Source organism: Calliphora vicina, chromosome 4, assembly GCF_958450345.1.
Source record: "Calliphora vicina chromosome 4, idCalVici1.1, whole genome shotgun sequence".
In the NCBI taxonomy this organism is placed as follows: domain Eukaryota; kingdom Metazoa; phylum Arthropoda; class Insecta; order Diptera; family Calliphoridae; genus Calliphora; species Calliphora vicina.
The window spans coordinates 49,301,002-49,321,045 of NC_088783.1; the positions used below are offsets into that span (position 1 = coordinate 49,301,002).

At 27.9% G+C, this 20,044-nt stretch overlaps 1 long non-coding RNA gene across 1 annotated transcript in view; it reads right to left on the bottom strand.

Annotated features, from left to right (window-relative positions):
* LOC135956243 (uncharacterized) overlaps positions 1–16,441 on the bottom strand; it is a 143,079-nt gene extending 126,638 nt beyond the window's left edge. The window contains exon 1 of the long non-coding RNA XR_010576367.1: positions 16,231–16,441. This is a non-coding gene — a long non-coding RNA (uncharacterized LOC135956243). The remainder of the gene's footprint in view (positions 1–16,230) is intronic.
* Between the last annotated feature and the right edge of the window lie 3,603 nt (positions 16,442–20,044).

A 20,044-nucleotide genomic window follows, 5' to 3' on the forward strand; every position in this document is an offset into this window, starting at 1 on the left:
TTTTAAAAATACCATAAAAGAAATTTCATTTAAAAATGATTTCGAGCTCCTTTTCTTGACTATGTGCATTTTGGACTTCCAATTTTCGTTAATAGTTTTATCACAGGAAATAATCGAGAGATGTCAAATTGCACGACCTTGAAGGCCAATCAAATTATCGCCAAATTCTATTTCAATAAATCGATGGATGCGGTTGCCGTATGGCACATAGTGACATCCTGTTGAAACCACATCTCGCAGGGATCAATGTCATCCATATTTTCAAACAAAATAATCATTGATTATGGTGCGTTAACGATCTCCATTGACCGTAATGCGAGCATAGGCTTCATTTTAGAAGAAATAAGATGACACCAGCTGAAAACCGCACCAAATGGTAGGTAAATTCTGAGCGAGTTGTTAAGTTTTCCCTAATTTATTTGACACGTAAAAAAATACAAGGTAGACATGTTATATATCAATGGATAGAGGATTTTGTCTACTTTTCAAAAATGTATATAAATTTTGACAATTAAAAAATTCATGGAATAGTTTTTTGAAAAATATGACAAAAAATGCTTTTTATTGAATTTTGCATAGATACAAATTATTCAAATTGAAATAAAATTTTTATTTATGAATATTTTTTAATGAAATTTCGCAGTAATGTAGATTTTTCTATTTAAACTGGAAAAATAAAAACAAATTTTGAAATTTATTATAAAGTTTCCCGCAATTCCCAAAAAAATTTTGAAAAATCCCAAAAATGGGATTTTTTCGTTTTTTTGGCTATAATATCCATAATAGGCGAGGGGTTATCAGAACCCTTTACAAGATAATTAAGAACTTATTGGGCCATCTAAAATAGGTTACTATATTTGGATATCGAGTATGCGATTTGAGAAGTTTTGCCCTAAAGTTGAATTTTACATAAAAATAGGCCTTTTTTGAATGGACCTGATCCCGTCGGTATCAAAAATTATAACTGTTCTTTTCATTTCAAATATTTGGCGTAAAGTTAACTTTTCAAAGAGTACAAAGTCATTATACATCCTCTTAGAAAATTTTTAGATAACTTAAAAAGAATAAAAGTACTTTTTTCCCAAAAAAAATTGCGAAAAATCGCCTTTTTTAATTTTTTTATATTCAAATGCAGGTAACTTTGATTTTTCAGTCATGATTTTTAAACACTTCTTTCTTTATTTGATATACAGATTGTTAATCCTATAAAAGAAATATGGCTAAAATCGGAGAATATTTGGAAGCGCGGTCACCAGAAACTGGAGTAGGGTGGGTAAAAATATTGAAAATTAAATTTTGAAATGAGAATATCTCCTAAGCTATAAGAGAGAGGTTTTATGTAGTGCTCGACGAGGAGATTCTGTATGTGTAATTTTTTTTTAAATCGGAGCACAAACGAAGAAATAGGATCATTTTAAAAATTGAACATACCCGAGGTGTCCTACTTTGGGAACGCCTGGTCCCGCTCCTGGTGGGGTCATAAGGTCCAAATTCAAAACTTAAACTCAACTACACTTCCTCTTTGCGCATGTGAAATTTTATTCAATTCATTCGGAGTAACGGTTTAGAAGTTAAAGATTTATTTCCCTCTTTTTTATTCTCATACCACTGTGCGCAGTATGACAGTTCGTTTAACAGTTAACATTTCTATCGGACTTAAAAAATACCCATTAAATTTATAAGTTTTGCAGCTTGAGAGTCCCATTTTTGTTAAATAGAACCATTGTCATTACAAAAGAGTTAAAAAATGGAACAAGTTTTTTTTCGCTACCGCGAAAAGAGTCACTTTTAAGTGACTCTCACCAAGTCACTTAAAAGAGAAAGCAAAAACTCTCTATGTTAGAGACAACGGAGACCTCAATATACTGTTATATACCATTAGATTCGTATTGACGTGATATTTCAGAATCTATGGTGAAATGATTTCAAATCTACTAGCCGCCAAAAAAACTCATTTGAGGAGTTTTATTTTTCTCATCAGAAAATAAAACTCATTTGAGGAGTTTTATTTTTCCTGTCAGAAAATAAAACTCTTTTCGTTTATTTTCTTCGTAGTAATTTATTTGTTTAAGAATAAAAAAAAAACAACAAAAGTATGATAATAGGAATCAAACAAGCACAAATTAAAATCCCACTTGATTTTATTTTAACGGCAATTTATTAATTGCAATGTAAGGTGCTTTACAAATTGCAATGATCTGCTTTAGGGGTCAATTTCATAAAATGAGTTTTGCTTTCTGACGGAAAAAAATAATAAATAATAATTGAGTATTTCTTATGACGTTTATTTAAAACTCTTTTTTTTAAGTCACAAAATAACTGTTATAAAATAAATTTTTTTATATCATTTATAACCGGACCATATCTGGCTTAAAGTAATTGAAATACGTGAAAAATTAAGTGATCCAAAACTACAAGAAGGAAAACAATTTAAAACAATTAAGAAAGTATGGTCGGTCAAGCCCGACCATATAATACCCTACACTAAGTAAAAGAGCAAAAAAAATGTTTCTTTTAAAATTTCAATCATTTATATTTTTGAGTGATTTTCGGAAGTGGGGTTATATGGGGGCTATGACCAATTATGGACCGATCACCATGAAATTAGGTCGTGTGATTTATGTCTATATTAAAGTTAACTATGTTGAATTTTGTGTGTTTACCAACATTTTTAAGCGATTTATGCACGTTAAAGTGATTTTCGGAAGCGGGTCTATATGGGAGCTATGACTAATTATGGACCGATCGTAACAAAATTTGGTGGCATGAATTTTGTGTATATAAAACTTATTTGGAGCGGAATTTGTGGAGATACATATATAAATTAGACATTTATGACCGATAAAGTCCAATTTCGGGAGGACATTTGTATGGGGGCTAGGTGAAATAGTGCACCGATTTCAGCCAGTTTCAATAGGCTTGGTCCTTGAGCCGAAAAAATAATATGTACCAAATTTTATCGAAATATCTTCAAAATTGCGACCTGTACTCTGCGCACAAGGTTTACATGGACAGCCAGCCAGCCAGCCAGCCAGCCGACCACACGGACGGACGGACGGACATCGCTTAATCGACTCAGAAAGTGATTCTAAGTCGATCGGTATACTTTAAGGTGGGTGTTAGACTAATATTTTTGGGCGTTACAAACATCTGCACAAACGCATTATACCCTCCCCACTATGGTGGTGTAGGGTATAAAAATTATTGGTGTTATCAGCTAATTACATACCACAAATGGTAACTACCCATCAAAATTAGTTTCCTTATTTGTTGACCTGTGTAATAATTCCTCAGCAAAACGGAAAATAATAAAATTCAATTAGATTATACACTTTTTTATCTTTACAATACACAAATATCCAACTCTCACTTACTAAAACATTATTTATCTTTTTTTGCATTTTTTTTTTTTTTTGTATTTCCAACAAATCACAACAATTTGACAATTTGAAATTACTATAGAAAAAAAATTAACAGAAATTTTATAATTTAATTAACAGAGATTATTACAGCAAGCTATTCTAAGCTTAAAATTGTTTAACGCTCAATAAATTTTTAAAATTTTATTTAATTAATATTAAATTTATATTTATTAGCACAACAGTTAAGATAGTATAGTCTGTCAAGACAGTCCATATAATACCCTACACTGAGTGAATAAGCAAAATCCTTTTGCTCTTAAAATTTCAATAATTTATTTTCGTAAGTGATTTTTGGAGCTATAAAAAATTAAACAGGGTAACAAAATCGAAAAAAACTACACAATTTTCATATATTGTAGTTTCAGTAGCACAAATATGGTCCAAATTTTAAATTCTATGGAGAGTTTTTTTTAACAATTTTTAAATAAAATTGTGAATTTTTGAGACGTCTCTCCACATAATTAATGATTACTCAAAAACGGTTAGTCCGATATTATTAAGGTAAACTCAGAAAAATTCGAATTTACATAACCTTCAATCTATTTATATATTGCATTTTAGTCAGATCAGTAGTTTCGGAGTTATAATAACAAATTGAAGCAAAAAATATATTTTTTAAGTGAAAATAGCTAATTTTTGTGTTTTAAAAAACTCATCAAAAATCGAAAATGGCAGAACTTGTTCACGTTTATTATTTTGTCGCAATGCCGCATACAATAGCAAAATAAAAATAAGATATCGAATATAAAAAGCGATTGATTTTTTTCGAATTTATTCACATTTAAGTGAATTTGCTCATTTTCACAAAATTTTACTTTTATGTTTGATATAAATAAAATTGAGTAGTTAATGTTCTTTTTTCGATTGACTGAATTTTGAAAACATTTTTCCCATGCTATGCACAAACTTTCACATATATATTGCGTTTTAATCGGCTCAGTAGTTTCGGAGTTATGACAAAACAAGTAAGAAAGTATGTTCGGTCATGCCCGACCATATAATACCCTACACTAAGTAAAAAAGCAAAAATATTTTTCTTTTAAAATTTCAATAATTTTTATTTTTGAGTGATTTTCAGAAGTGGGCCTTAGCTATGACCAACTATGGACCGATCACCAAGAAATTAGGTCGTGTGATTTATGTCTATATGAAAGTTTACTATGTTGAATTTTGTGAGTATACCAACATTTTTAAGCGAGTTATGCACATTAAAGCGAGTCTCTATGGGAGCTATGACTAATTATGCACCGATCGTAACAAAATTTGGTGAAATGAATTCTGAATTTCGCTCCATATAATTCTTATATGAAGCGAAATTTGTGAAGATACATATATAAATTAAACAGTTATGACCCATAAAGTCCAATTTCGAGAGGACATTTGTATGGGGGCTAGGTGAAATAATGGACCGATTTCAGCCAGTTTCAATAAGCTTTGTCCTTGGGCCGAAAAAGTAATATGTACCAAATTTTATCAAAATATCTTCAAAATTGCGACCTGTACTCTGCGCACAAAGTTTGCATGGACAGTCAGCCAACCAGCCAGCCAAACGGACGGACATCTTTTAATCTACTCAGAAAGTAATTCAAAGTCGATCGGCATACTTTAAGGTGGGTGTTAGACCAATATTTTTGGGCGTTACAAACATCTGCAAAAAATATATTTTTTATGTAAAAATATCCAATTTTGTTATTTTAAAAAAAAATTATGAAAAATCGAAAACGGCAGAAATTGTTCAGGTTTATTACTTTATCGCCACATATAATAGCAACAAAATGAGATATCGGTCATAAATATTGACCATTTTTATCAAATCTGCATCAAATCGCAACTTATTTCTGTTAAATTTTATTTGGAAACCAATATTTTTAAGGCTCGTTCAATTCAACAATTTTATTTGTTGATAGACCCATTCATCCAGAAATTGCTCTTATAGCGTAAAAAAGGCGACGCGCGCGGAACTTTGCCCGAACAGAATACCAATTTTGATAAAACAATTTTGGTACATGGTGATTTAAAAAAACAAGCTGAAATAATGACATGCTAAATAAATGACAGCTATCAACCGTCAAATTTCGGAAGAACCTTTACAACTACAAAATAATGTTCTTGTAATAAGAATATATAATTTTTGAATTCTTCAAAATGTTTGATTTTCCTCACATGCCTATATAAACAAAGAGAATGTAAATTCTTTAATAGATTTATCACAATATTTGTAATATTTTTAAAATATATTTATTTGCATAAATATCATACAATTTTGTTTCCCAATAGTGACAAATTTTTTGTTTATATTGACATTTTTACAGATCACAAAGTTTATATACAATTTTTTTTATTTATTTTGTTTCCTATTTATAGTTGTTATTTCGCTGTCATTTTGCCATTATTCACAATTTCTTGTGTTTACAGTTTGTAGGCCATAAAAACTACAGATAATGTCACTGTCAAAGTCACACTTGTATTTTTGTTTGCCTCCAGCTGCAACTACATAATTTGTTGTGCAACCGTACAGCCATATGTGTGGCAAAACACTTTATTTTTCTCCTAAAGAAAGTTGTATATAATATTTAAGACTTTAAAAGTAATATTTTCATTTGCCACCCACTTGTTAAGTAAATATTGTATAACAATTATTTATATATTTCACAGAAAACTGCAAAAAAAAGTTAAAAATACTTTCTGCACACTTGTTACTAAAATAATATTTAAAGCCATTTCAGGATGTATTTATAAAAATATGAAAGTTATTTTTAAACTGCATATGTGTGGCACGTGTCATATACTTTGAATTGAAATATTAATTCATAAGAAGGAATTTTTTGAATTAAGAATTCTTATTTGCAGAGCATACAGTTTTTTTTTTTTTTTGTTAGCAGGAAAAGTATATGTATTTCTTAATAACCTCCAAAGTAGATAGTAATTTAAAAATTGTATAGAAATTAATTTCCATACAAGGTCCTCCATACAGTGACTAGGGACATATATTGTACGATTTTAGCCATCATTTACAGTATAATTTCAGAGTACTTAAAACTAACTTATGCAAAATTTTATCAGGATCAACATATTTATGATCACTCAAACAGTATTCCAGGGGTGGGAGATTTCTATGGCGGCTAGTTGAAATCATGGTCTACATGACATTACAGTACCAAACAAACCTTATCAACAGATAGTATTTGTGGAAAATTTCAGCCAGCTAGCTCATTTCGTTGGAGCCCTATTGTTTTCTCAAAAGACTGACAGACGGACGGACGGGCGGACTTAGCTAGATCTTCATATAATCTTATGATGTGTTACAAATGGAATGACAAAATCAATATACCCACCATTTTTTTGAAAATGGGTATAAATTTAATATTTAAATTGGAATGAAAATAAAAAATGAACAGTGCACAGTGGTATAAAAAAGGAGAGAAATAAATCTATAACTTCTAAACCCTTAGTTCGATTTGAATGAAATTTGACACGCGCAAAGAAGTATAATTTTGAATTTTGGACCATAAGGGCTTTCCCCAAAGTAGGTCACCTCGGTTATGGTAATTTTTAAAACGATCCTATTTATTGGTCCGTGTTCCGATTTCAAACAAATTTTACATAAAGAATTTCCTCGTCATTGCTATCAATTATCTTTTACAACTTAGAAGATAGTCGCATTTAAAAATTAAATTTTCAACATTTTTATCCACTTCAAACATTTCCCAATTTTTATTGAGTTTTTGCAAATATACAAATTTTTCAAATTGAAATAAAATTTTTATTTATGAATGTTCACAGAAAAAATTATGACTAAAATATTTTCAAAAAAATGCATGTTTGAAATCAGATTTGTATTTTATTATTTATTTTATTTGGTTTCATAAATATTTTAGTTGGTTTTAAATTTGATGGTTAACAATGCTAACAACTTTTTTTAATAATGAGAAACGTCTATTTGTTTTGTAAATATTTTAACATAATGTACTTAAAATCAAGCACGTTTTCATTTTGTGATACATTTTTATAATATTCAAAATAATAGACAACACTTGTACATAACAAAATATTTTCTTTATTAAAATTTTGTTTGAATTTTTTTATAAACTCAAACAATTTTTTAAATTATTGAAAAAATGTTTGTTTACTTTGAAACAAAAACAAATTTATAGTGAATTTTGACAAACAGCTGTAAAATAAAAATAAATTATACATATATTTTGAAAAAAAATATTTACATATGTACACAATTTTAAAGTTTTGGTCGTCATGAACCAGACTAGGAGTTCAAGGGCTCAATAACTCCTCACGTTTCAAGATTGGTAAGTATGTATGAACTTAAAATTCTTTATTATATCATTGTTAAACATTCCGGTATAATTGCAGACGTTGTTAGCTTCCTATGACAGAAATTTGGGAGAATACGACGTAATTGGTAAGACGATTGATTTTCATTATGATGAATGTGAAAACTGGTTTATCTTCCCACAGGTGAACAATATCCATATAACTTGGATTCCCGTTTGCTGGATAGTCCGTAAGTGGGAGAAACTAGTTCATATTTTATATGACAGTATTTTCTATAGAAAATATTGTGTATAACAGTATTTTCTTTAGAAACTATTATATATAACAGTATTTTCTTTAGAAAATATTGTATATAACAGTATTTTCTTTAGAAAATATTGTGTATAACAGTATTTTTATATAGAAAATATTGTCTATAGCAGTATTTTATATAGAAAATATTGTGTATAATAGTATTTTCTTTAGAAAATATTGTGTATAAAGTATTTTCTTTATAAACTATTGTGTATAACAGTGTTTTTCTATAGAAAATATTGTGTATAACAGTATTTTATATAGAAAATATTGTGTATAACAGTATTTTCTTTAGAAACTATTGTGTAAAACAGTATTTTCTTTAGAAAATATTGTGTATATCAGTAGTTTATATAGAAAATATTGTTTATAATATTATATTATAATATATAATTAAAATATTTATTGATTTTGAATTAAAATGTTATTAATATTTTAATTGATTTAATAAAAAATATTGTTTGAATATCTAGTCAAAACCAATTATTTGTTTCTATGGTTTCATTAAAAATATTGTTTGATTTTATGTGGAATTTCATATAAATGTTTCATTGATAGTTAAAATATTTTAATAAGAAAAAAAATTTTTTTTTTCAATAAAATATTTACAAATTTTGTTGCTTGATTTTGTGATTTTTGTGATAGGTCCCATTTCAATAAAATATTCAATTGACTTTATGAATTTTGTGATTGGATTTGAATTTTTGTTTTTTCTGTGTTGTTCAATGAAATTTTACACTTATATATTTTTTTTATTTAACACTTTTCTATTGGAAATGAAAAAATAAAAACAAATTTTAAAATTTGTAATCAGGAATCCCGCAATTCCCAAAAAGAGTGATGAAAAATCCCAAAAATGGGATTTTTTAGTTTTTTCACTATTATATCCATACCAGGGGCGGGGTTATCGGAATCCTTTACAAAATAATTAAGAACATATTTGGCCACTTAAAATTGATTACTATATTTTGATTTTGATTATGCAATTTGAGAAATTATGACCTAAAGTTAAATTTTACATAAAAAATAGGCGTTTTTTGGATGGACCTGGTCCCCTTGGTATCAACAATTATCAAATTTGTTTTCATTAAAAATATTTACTGTAAAGTTAGCTTTTCACAACGAATAAATTCCTCATACATCTTCTCAGAAATTTTATAGATCACTGAAAAAGAAAAAACGTACTTTTTTCCCAAAAATTGCCTTTATAAAATTTTTAAATTCAAATGAATATAACTTTAGAGTCAGTCACGATTTTTGAACAATCCTTTTTTAGTTTGACATTTATTTTTAGTCCAACAAATGAAAAACAAAGAAAATCGAGACATATTTGGACCCGCTGTTATCAAAAAAACTGGAGTAGAGTGGGTAAAAACGTTGAAAATTTTATATTCAAATGCGAAAATTTCCTAATTTATAAGAGATAATTGATAGCTACGATAAAGTTTTTTATAGTCCTGGACGAGTTGATTATATATATGTAATTTTGAAATCGGAACACAGACGAAGAAATACGATAGTTTTAAAAATTGATCATAGCCGAGGTGTCCTTTTTTGGGACCCCTGATCGCACTCCTGCTAAGCCCATGTGGTCCAAATTCAATACGTAAACTCGACAATACTTCTTCTTTACGCGCATCGAATTCCATTCAAAACGGACTGAGGGTTAAGAAGTTACAGATTTATTTCCCCCTTTTTTTCTATACCACTGTGCAGTGTTAATTCTGTTTTTATAAATATTATCATTAGTGACCCCCAAGACACTCAAGCAATAGCTTCCCTAGCATATGCTGGTCCCATAAACCATCATACTTCCGTTCAAATCCGGCACAGTGTAGTCAATCGGAAGAAAAGTGATTACCAGGGCAACCAAAAATTTGCTCCAAAAAAAAGCACTTAAAAAATCAAAATATGCCCTCAAAATGCATTTAAAAATAGTTGGTTTTTGTTTGAAATTCAAAGTTGTTATTTAAAGGATTAAACATAAATTTTAGTGATTTTAGCACTCCCTGAAAATATTACGATTCATTCATGAAGTTCCTGATTAATTTCTCTAAATGTCTCTACTATACATTGAGTGTGAAAAACATTTTTTTTTTACATTTGAAATTAGATTGAACCTTTTAGACTTGGGCATGAACTGATTGGTAATTTTTCTTCATATCAAATAAATGAAGAAGTTTGATATTTTTCTTCAATTGTTCATTTATATTCTGAGCTGTTTTCCAGAACTAAAAGATTTCTCTGTGAATGTTTTTGCAGACAGTGAACAAAATCTACAGGTGATTAATGATTTTGGCAACTAATTTTGCCTATTATTAGCATGAGTTTGAATAATGATGAAGGCAGAAAATATACTAAACTATGCTATAAAAAGTAAAATATGCAAAAATATGATTTAAAGAGCAAAATATGCACTAACGGATAAATATCTAATTCATATATTTATACGATGCACAGAAAAAATTATATTTCAATTCAAACATTTATCACATATTGAACTGGTTTCAATTATTTCATAATTAAATCAAGTATTCATGTGCTCAAAAACAAAATTTTCTGATATTTTCTATTGAATTTTGAGTTTTGAATTTGATAATGTTGACCATTGAATATACAATTTTCGTTATTGGTTGAACTTTAAATACAAAAATTATTGAATATATAATTTTCGTAATTCAAAACACATTTTTGTTATTTTTTTTGTTTTCAATTACGAAAATTATCTATTCAATAATTTTTGTATTTAACGTTCAACCAATAACGAAAATTGTATATTCAATTGTCTACATTATCAAATTCAAAACTCAAAATTCAATAGAAAATATCAGAAAAGCACATGAATACTTGATTCAATTATAAAATAATTGAAACCAGTTCAATATGGGATAAATGTTTGAATTGAAATGTAATTTTTTCTGTGTAGCTATAACTTTTCTTATATGTATGTATATTTGAATTGAAACGGTTTAAGAAATAGTTTTTTCTGTGTGCGCAGCTAAAGAATATGATATTGCATATTTTTGGTTTCCCTGTTAGCTTGTAAAGCTTGTATGAGCATATATTCAGATTTGTAGTTATACTATACAGATTTAATATCACTTTTCTTTCGATCTACTTCACTGTGCCAGATTTCAACAGAATTATCAGGGTTTTTGGGACCAGCATATGATAGGAAATTATAGCTGCAGTGTCGTGGAGGCGACAAATAAAAATTCAGTTAAGTTTCCAAGAATTTGTTATATTTATCCAGTACTTATGTCAAAGCTATTTTTGTCACACAAATAGCTAGCTCAATTATTAAACATAAAAACAAGTGAGGGAAATATAAATTACTACATTTGTTTTAAAACAAAAATATTTTCAACAATCATTGTTGTTACACAAGATGAACTTCAAAATATTTACTTAAATTAATAAAAATAAAAACAAAAATAAAAAAAGAAAAACACACTAATAACAACTTCAATAAAAACTAATTTAAAGTAAAAGCAAACAAGCAAACATTCTTTTCTGTGGAAAAACTATGGAGTGAGAATATTTTGTTTACAAAACATTTATTTTTATGCTGTGATCTGACAGCAGCTTCGACATGGGCTAAATATTCATGCGTATATTAGACAGGCTTCATTTAAAGGGAATCAAAAAAAAATGCCTTAATTTTTCAAAAAGAAAACATAAATTTAGTTGCTTTATGAATTAAATATGAGCTCAGTCAAAGTACATTTCATAGAGGTTTATGATTTTTTTCCTTTCAGAATATTATAATATAAATTATTTTTTAATATAATTTAGCCAGCCGAATTCAATTGCCCATTAGCCTTAAGAGGACTGGAACTTCCTGCGGTAATCAACCGAGAAATTCATGGCCTAACAAGCAGTTCGTTTGGAAAGTAAATTTGGAAAAATGTAATGATTTCAGCTAAATCCAGTTAATTTCTATTTATTCTTTATAAATGAAGCCAGCCTAATACAGACATACGTGCTTGTGTTTAAAAAATTCCATGATTTTTTTCTTCCGGATAGATGTGTTGTGTTTAATTGAGGAAAACTATTTCAAAGTTTTTATGAATTTAAATACTGAAATAAAATGTTGGGTGTGTGTGGTTTGGTTTGTATGTAAATAAAATTTTGTTTTTTTTAACTAAAAAGAATTTTAGAAAGGCTTTTGTCATAGAAATATACAAAAAAATGTTAATTAACGAACATATGAAAGGGTAATAAACTGAGGCTTTAAATAAAATAGTTTAAACATGAAACTTACATAATATTTCAAAGGATATTTCTGTTATTTCAGTTTCAAAATGTTAGAGTACAAAAGTGCTAAGTTCACTTTTAATGAAAATTAAGACTTTAATACAAAACTTTAGAAGAAGTAAAAATAATAAATTTATAATTATTTCCTTTTTTCTCCATGTTAAACGTGGTATGAAAAAGTGCTAATTCCACTTTATATTCCCCATACCACCACAGTGAGGGGGTGGGTTATTATGCATTTGTGCAAAAGTATTATTCTACCACCCACCTTATAGTTTACCCATCGACTTATAATCACTTCGCAATTTTGTAGATATTTTGATCAGGTATTTAAATTTTTTTCGATCCAAGGGCAAAAACATTTCAAAAGAAAAAAGTTTCATATAGAAATAAATCACGCAACCTAATTTCATAGTGATCGGTCCATAATTGGTCATAGCTCCCATTTTAAAATCACTCACAAAACTAAATTATTGAAATTTTAAAAGAAAAATGTTTGTCCTCATTTGCTGAGTGTAGGATATTATATGGTAGGTATTGGCCAGTTGAACACCCCAGTTTGGTAAACAGTGGTAAACAAATCTTACTGAAAAAATTTTAGGTAAATCGGTTGGGGTTGCATTTACAAGGGGAAGAAACGCAATTTTTTCAGTTTTTGTAAAAATTTGCCATTAAAAAATTACTTTTGCAATTTAATATAAAAGAATCGAAATGTATAAATACTTGTCGTGTAATGAGATATAAAAGACAAAAATTGGTTAAAAAATGTTAAAGTTATTAAAAATTCCCCAGACCATTAAAGTGTCTCAGGCCATTAGAACAAGAAATGTAGCAACCAAATTAACATATTTTGAGAAATATTAAATTAAAATCTTATTTTTACTTAAAATATATCCGTATTTACTTTTATATGAGTTTTTGGCTTCGTAGGATACCAATTTACTGGTATGACCAAAAAAATTAATTTTTTTAATGGCAGTTTCAAAACTCCATTTTAAAATTTTTAAAAATATTGTTGAACAAATTTCTGATTTTTTTACTTGAGACTTATTGAGAATATAATAGGGAAAGATAGCGAAATGTTATCTATTTTTGGGCGATTTTGATGAAATTTAATAATAATATAACATAAAGCCTAGCATTTATAATAACAGCACAAAAATGGAAATTAATCTTTAATGACACTTGGGGTTAAAATTATCCCAATCTTTTAAAATCATAATTTAAACGAAGGAGAGTGTATTGTACCCATTGCTATTTACTATTTATCTCAATGATTAAAAAAACCTTAAAGTTTTTGGAAAACTGATTATGTTAGCTGATGATATATTTATGTGTTTTTTAAACATATAAATATGAAACTTCACTAAAATCTCATATAGAATATGATACAGCAATAAACCGGCATTCACTACCGGTTTAATTTATAAATTTTAAAACTAATAACGCTGTCCAACAGCATTTTTGGAACAGAATAGCGACCCTATAATTCTGAAATTGCATGTCGAGTAGATCATTTATGTGGAATAAACTTATAGCCCAGCTGGTCTGAATTTTTTTTTACAATCGGTCAAAGTTTTCATTTTTTGATCGAAGGGAGCATTATACTAACTGAAAATAATGTTGTAAGTTAATATCTGAGAGAATTCTTATGGTCAGAGTTATATTATGGAATTTTATGGGGATCATTTTTGTGGAAAATCTTAACCTTCTAGCTCCTCTCTTTAGGGGTCAATTTGACCCTTTTTTTAGAAAATCAAAAATAGTACTTTCAAAAAGTACATTTAAGGATTCAAATATTCTACGCAAATTTTTGCCGGAAAATTTCAGTGGGGGTCGCCAAAGCTACCAAAGTTGTAAATAAAGCTCTTTACGCTTAATTAGCAAAATTACACGCCACCTTGGGTCTCACATTTTTAAGAAAATAAAAAAATCTATTTATGATCCGAATGAGCTGATATTTAAAATATAAATAGTCCTAGAAAATTATTACTTTTAGGTCAGGAGTTATTTAGGTTTTGTTTATTTATTTTTTTTTAATTTTGTTCGATCTTTTTTTAGTTTTTTAGATATGTCGGGCCTACGGTGGATCGAAAATGTTTTTTTAAAATATCACCAATATTTGCGATAAAATTTCGAATACTTTAAAAAAATTCAGACTAGCTGGACTATATAGATCTTTATTTATTCTACTCGACATGCCCTTTCAGAATTATAGGGTCACTACTCTGTTCCAATCACGAGTGGAATAAAAATAATATGTTTAAATCACTTCAAAGATCTCAGAATGAAGCACTAAAATCTGTACTTAATCTTCAATTGTATTGCTCGACTTTACATTTATAGAGGGATATATCCGCAAAAATTCGTCCCGTATGTGTTTTACATAAAATGAAACTTTTACTGTATGTTCACAAATCTGTACACAATATTGGTCACCAAATTATTCAGTTTGCTTTTAATACAAGAAATGCGAATAATCTGAGAATAGTAAATTGCCATTTGGAAAAAATTAAACAGATGGTGGATCATATGGAATACAATAATATAACCGAAGATATAAAAAACATTCAAAGAATTTCGATTTTCAAGAAAAAAATTTAATTTCTTTTTTATAGCCTTCACCTTCGTGAGAAGGGTATATATAAGTTTGTCATTCCGTTTGTAATTTCCACAATATAATTTTCCGACCCTATAAAGTATATACATTCTGGTTCCTTATAGATAGCGGAGTCGATTAAGCCATGTCCGTCTATTGAAATCAATTTTCTGAAGGCCAGAAATACTTTCGAGATTCAAATCTCCAATAATTCTGCCAGACATGCTTTCGAGAATTTTCCTATTTAAAATCAGCAAAATCGGTCCACAAATGGCTGAGATATGAGGATAAAACAAGGACAACCTCGATTTTTACATATTTTTGACTTATATCTGGATTACTAAGACATTAATATTGACAATATGGATATCTAATGATTGATATTTCAAAGACCTTTGCAACACCGTATATAAGACCATAGTAAGTTGGACATACAATGGGCAAAATCGGAAAAAATATTTTTTAACCCGAATTTTTTTTTAAAATTAAAAAAAAAATATTTTAAAATTTAAAAAAAAAAAAATTTTAAAAAAAAATTAAAATATAAAAATTATAAAAAAATTTAAAAAACTGAAAATTTTTTTTTCTCCAAAAAGTTAAAAAAAATTAATTTTGTTTACCTAAAAATATTAAAAAATTTTATTTTGAAATATAATTAGGTGAAGGGTATATATGATTCGGCACAGCCGAATATAGCTCTCTTACTTGTTCGTATAATGAGTTTGTGCTGATGTTTGAAACGACCAAAAATATTAGTCTAATGACCACCCGTCGACTTAGAATCACTTTCTGAGATGTCGCAATTTTGTAGATATTTCGATCAAATTTGGTGCATACATTTATTTCAGCCCAAGAACGAAGCATATCGGCCATAATTTATTATGAATAAAATAAATTTTATACAAATAGAAAAATTTCACATTTTTAAAAATTTAAAAAAAAAATTAAAAATGGAATAAAACTTAATCAGGCCATAATTTGCAATAATTCAATTGACGAGTATATACAATTATTTTTTTTAGCTAACTATTATTTATGTTAAATCATTTCTACCTCTAAAGTCCTAAGAGATTTGACACATTTTTTTTATTTAAAAAATATTACAAATATACAATATTGCGTATGGTTCATAATTTTAAATTTATCCCATATAATTTTATTTAAATTATTTAAAACCAACTATTATTGTTTATCACAAAAACAACAACCTTAAAACTCTCTTCGACAACCATGGCGTATGATTATTAAAAAATCTATACTCAGCATATGGGACGTATGATTAATATTAATTTCTTTAAACACAGTATTCTTTAAGCAAAATCTAAAAAATTTAAAATTTTAAAATAAATCACACAAAACAACACTCACCTCTAGCTATAATCCAAGAAAAGAAATTCAATAATTTATTCCATAATTCTTTTTTTTCTTCTATGTTCCGCTTAAATAAACTTTTATTTGAATAATTCACAGCATCGTTTATCAATTATGTAAATCTCTCACATATTTTGCACATTAATTTCCATTTATGCCCAAAAAACCAGCACAGAAAATTTAATTAAATTAATCCATCAATCAACTCTTGCCAATAAATACATTATTTTTTTTTTCAATTAAACACTCTTATAGGTATAATTTTTTGTGAGTTTAAAAAAAAGCATTTAATTAAATTTATGTATACTTTATATGCTTATGTACGAGTATGTATAATGTGGTTATATATATAAAATGTTTCTTTATTTTTAATTAAAATTTTATTAACACTTAACAATTTAAAGCTACAGAGAACAATTTATTAATGAGTAATTTATTATTATTAACACTTAAACACACTTATAGAAGATTCTTTTTATTTATTTAACTAAAAAAGTTTTAAATTTATATACAATTTATGCTTTATAATTTAAATTGGTAATTTATTTTTACAAATATTCGATTTGGAAAGTTTTTAAATTTATTGCGTTTTATTATTTATTATTATTTTTTTTTTGTTTATTTTTTAAAAAATTAAATTTTTAAAGTTTTCTTTGAAAATCACTTAAATTTAAATAAAAAGACAATTGCTGTCATAAATATTTCTCGCATTTTTTATTTTTTTGTTTTCAGCACAACCGTTTATGTTTAAAAACTCGCAACAACTGAATCAAAACATTTGCTTTTCGTTGATTTTATCAGTTCGTAACAAGTAGCAAACAACATCTTCGTAATGTTGCCAGCAAAAGTTTCATCGAATACTTCAATACATTTTCAATACGATTTTCAGTTTTCATTGTTTTGTTTTCACCGTGTGTTGTGAACAAGGAAATTTGCCACGCATACTAACTGTGGCAAACCAAAACGTAAGTTCCACTCACACATCATCGAAATGAACCAACTGTTCCCACCTCCCATGGAACAGAAGAAGTAGTAGTAGCTCAGCGAGAAGAGCATGAAAAACATAAAACAGATGTTTTGTTATTGTTATGAGTGCATGTCTGTGTGTGTTTGTGCGTGCCTCTGTTCTCATATTGTTTTGTTTGAAAACCACAACATTACCCCTCCGTAATAAATTTATCTAAACATCCCCTTTTTGTTGAGCGCATGACTGTTCCCGGAAAAAGCGCGCTAAATTTTTTAACAGTTTTTACGGATAAAAATTTGAAAGTGTTTAGTTTTGCCAAATTATTATTTTTGTTGTTAACATGAATTTAAAAATGTTTGAGAAAAACAAAGAGTTAATATTTTAAATACTTCTTGTTTCTACCAAATTTGGTTGGGTGCTGGTAAAATAATTTAAAGATTTATTAAGAATACTTTGAGGTTTCCAAAACTGATTTCAGTTTTTTAATCCCAACTTAGACATTTCGGAAGAGCTATCTAAACTATTTGGGACACATTTTTCTAAGAACAATAGGTAATAAGTTACATGAATAAGAAAAAACACCTGCTTGGCCAAAATGTCAAATTTTGACCCTCTCTAACTCAGAGTGTTCTCAACCGATCTTGTTGAAAAATTGTTCCTGAGTAACTATCCAATAGAACTAACCTTGGTGTGATCGGAAGACATTGATTTCTAAAGTTGGTTCACTTGACATGAAATGCCCCATATATATTAGTATTGAACCCAATCAACATAATGTAAGGCGTAAAATAGTTGAAAAATTGGATATGTTTTCTATACTGCTGTTATCTCTGCAAAAACTACTTTCAGAAAAATTAAAAATTATTATATTTTTCTTTCTTTTTAACCCGCCGTTAGTCGCAACTGATCTGGTTGATACAGGTAAACATTTTTTTAATGTAAATTTTATTAAACACCCTAAGCTTTGAATTTAATATTTTTTTTTACGTTTTCGAAATATAAAGTGCAGAGTTAAGGAAATTGTAATTATCAGAATTTTTAATTATTATGTTTGTGTTCCTGAAAAATAATTATTTTTATACAATTTATACTTTCTTGAAACGAATTAATTTGTTTATGTTTTTCAGATAAATAAGGGAATTCAGGTAAATTTTTAGATATACAATTATAATGTAATTATAATGAAAACATTTATATTATAATCTGTTATTGATTTCCCATTTAGGAAAATTTACAAAAAAAAATTCAATAACTAAACAAATTTATAAAACAAACAAAAATAAAAAAAAGTTGTATAATACGAGTATATACATATAAACTTATACTGTTACGAAATTGTACTTGAATTCAAATATAACGATTTTAACGGCTGATTTAAAAGTAACATAATGCTTTCAAATAGCAGTGATGTAATAGCAAATTGTAACATATCTGTGGGCATTATTAATATTGAATAAAAGCTTTCAGTTGACCATTGATCGTAAGTATGGCAACGCTGTTTGCTGCGACCGTATATTCGAATTCGAATATTCAGTTAAAGAACATTGTAGAAAGTACACCACAGATGGCGTATGTATTAGAAAGCTCTAGACAGTTAAAGAGCAATCTAGAGTGCAGATGGCAGTGTTATAAATAGTGGCAGAGGTTGCAGTCGTTATTCAGTTTATCAGAGACGCTTTTCGAATAAATATCAACTGAGTGCTGTGTTTTTCAAGTGAATTCGTGTACATTATAAAGTGTATCTGTATTTCTGCGAATTTATAAATATGTATAAAAAATATTGAGTGACTATTTAATTCTGTTGTTGTACATTTTAAATAAATAAAAAGTCGTTACAATTTTTAAACTACTAAACGGCTTTTATTTGCAATCAAAAGTATCCGGTTTATTTAAAGGAAATAAACCAACGTTTTGAAAAGGTTAAAACGTAACAATACTTTAACTTAAAACTTGAATATACATAGTTTATATCGAAATTCATTCCAGATAGAAAATTTTGTTTTCAGTGTAACTTTTTCAAATTAAAATGATATGAACAAATTAATAAAATTTATGTATTTTCTTATACCCAATGAAAGGCATATATTATGATAATTTTGGTGCATTTAAAACTTTTTTAAAAATTTAATACTGATACAACCACTAAATGTAATCCCCTATTTAAATATCAGTCTCTTTAACATCAATAATTTCCAATAATAATCTCTGTAAAAACTCCCTCATAACCACAATCATTTGAAAACACCTTCCTTCTTTCCATTTACAACTAAGGAGTGAGATCGAAAAATTCTTAACATACATATATGTTTATAAAAAAGAAACCACTAAACTTACAGCTTTAATTTTTTTTTTATTTGATTGAAATTATTATTACAATTTACAAAAAAAATTATTTTTATAGTTTTAATCACTAGTGATGAAATTTTGAACCTTTTTCGGAAACCCTTCCATTAACGTTTTTATAGTGCTTTCTGTCACTTTGCTCGAACATGTAGTCCATCTCCGTTTAAAATCTACCACACTTTTGGACACCTTTTTTGTACTCTTCAATTCTCTTTTAACAAGAGCCCAATATCTCTCCACTGGCCTTAGCTCCGGGCAGTTTGGAGGATTTGCCTCTCTTGGTACAAATACCACATTATTGTTCTTGTACCACTCAAGGGCTTGTTTGCCATAGTGACAGGATGCCAAGTCAGGCCAAAAATAAGTGGACACATTATGAAGTCTTATGAATGGAAGCAGCCTTTTTTGTAAACATTCCTTGATGTAAATTTCGGTATTTATAGAGCCCGTTGTAACAAATGAGTGGCTTCTTTTGCCGCAACTGCATATTGCTTGCCATAC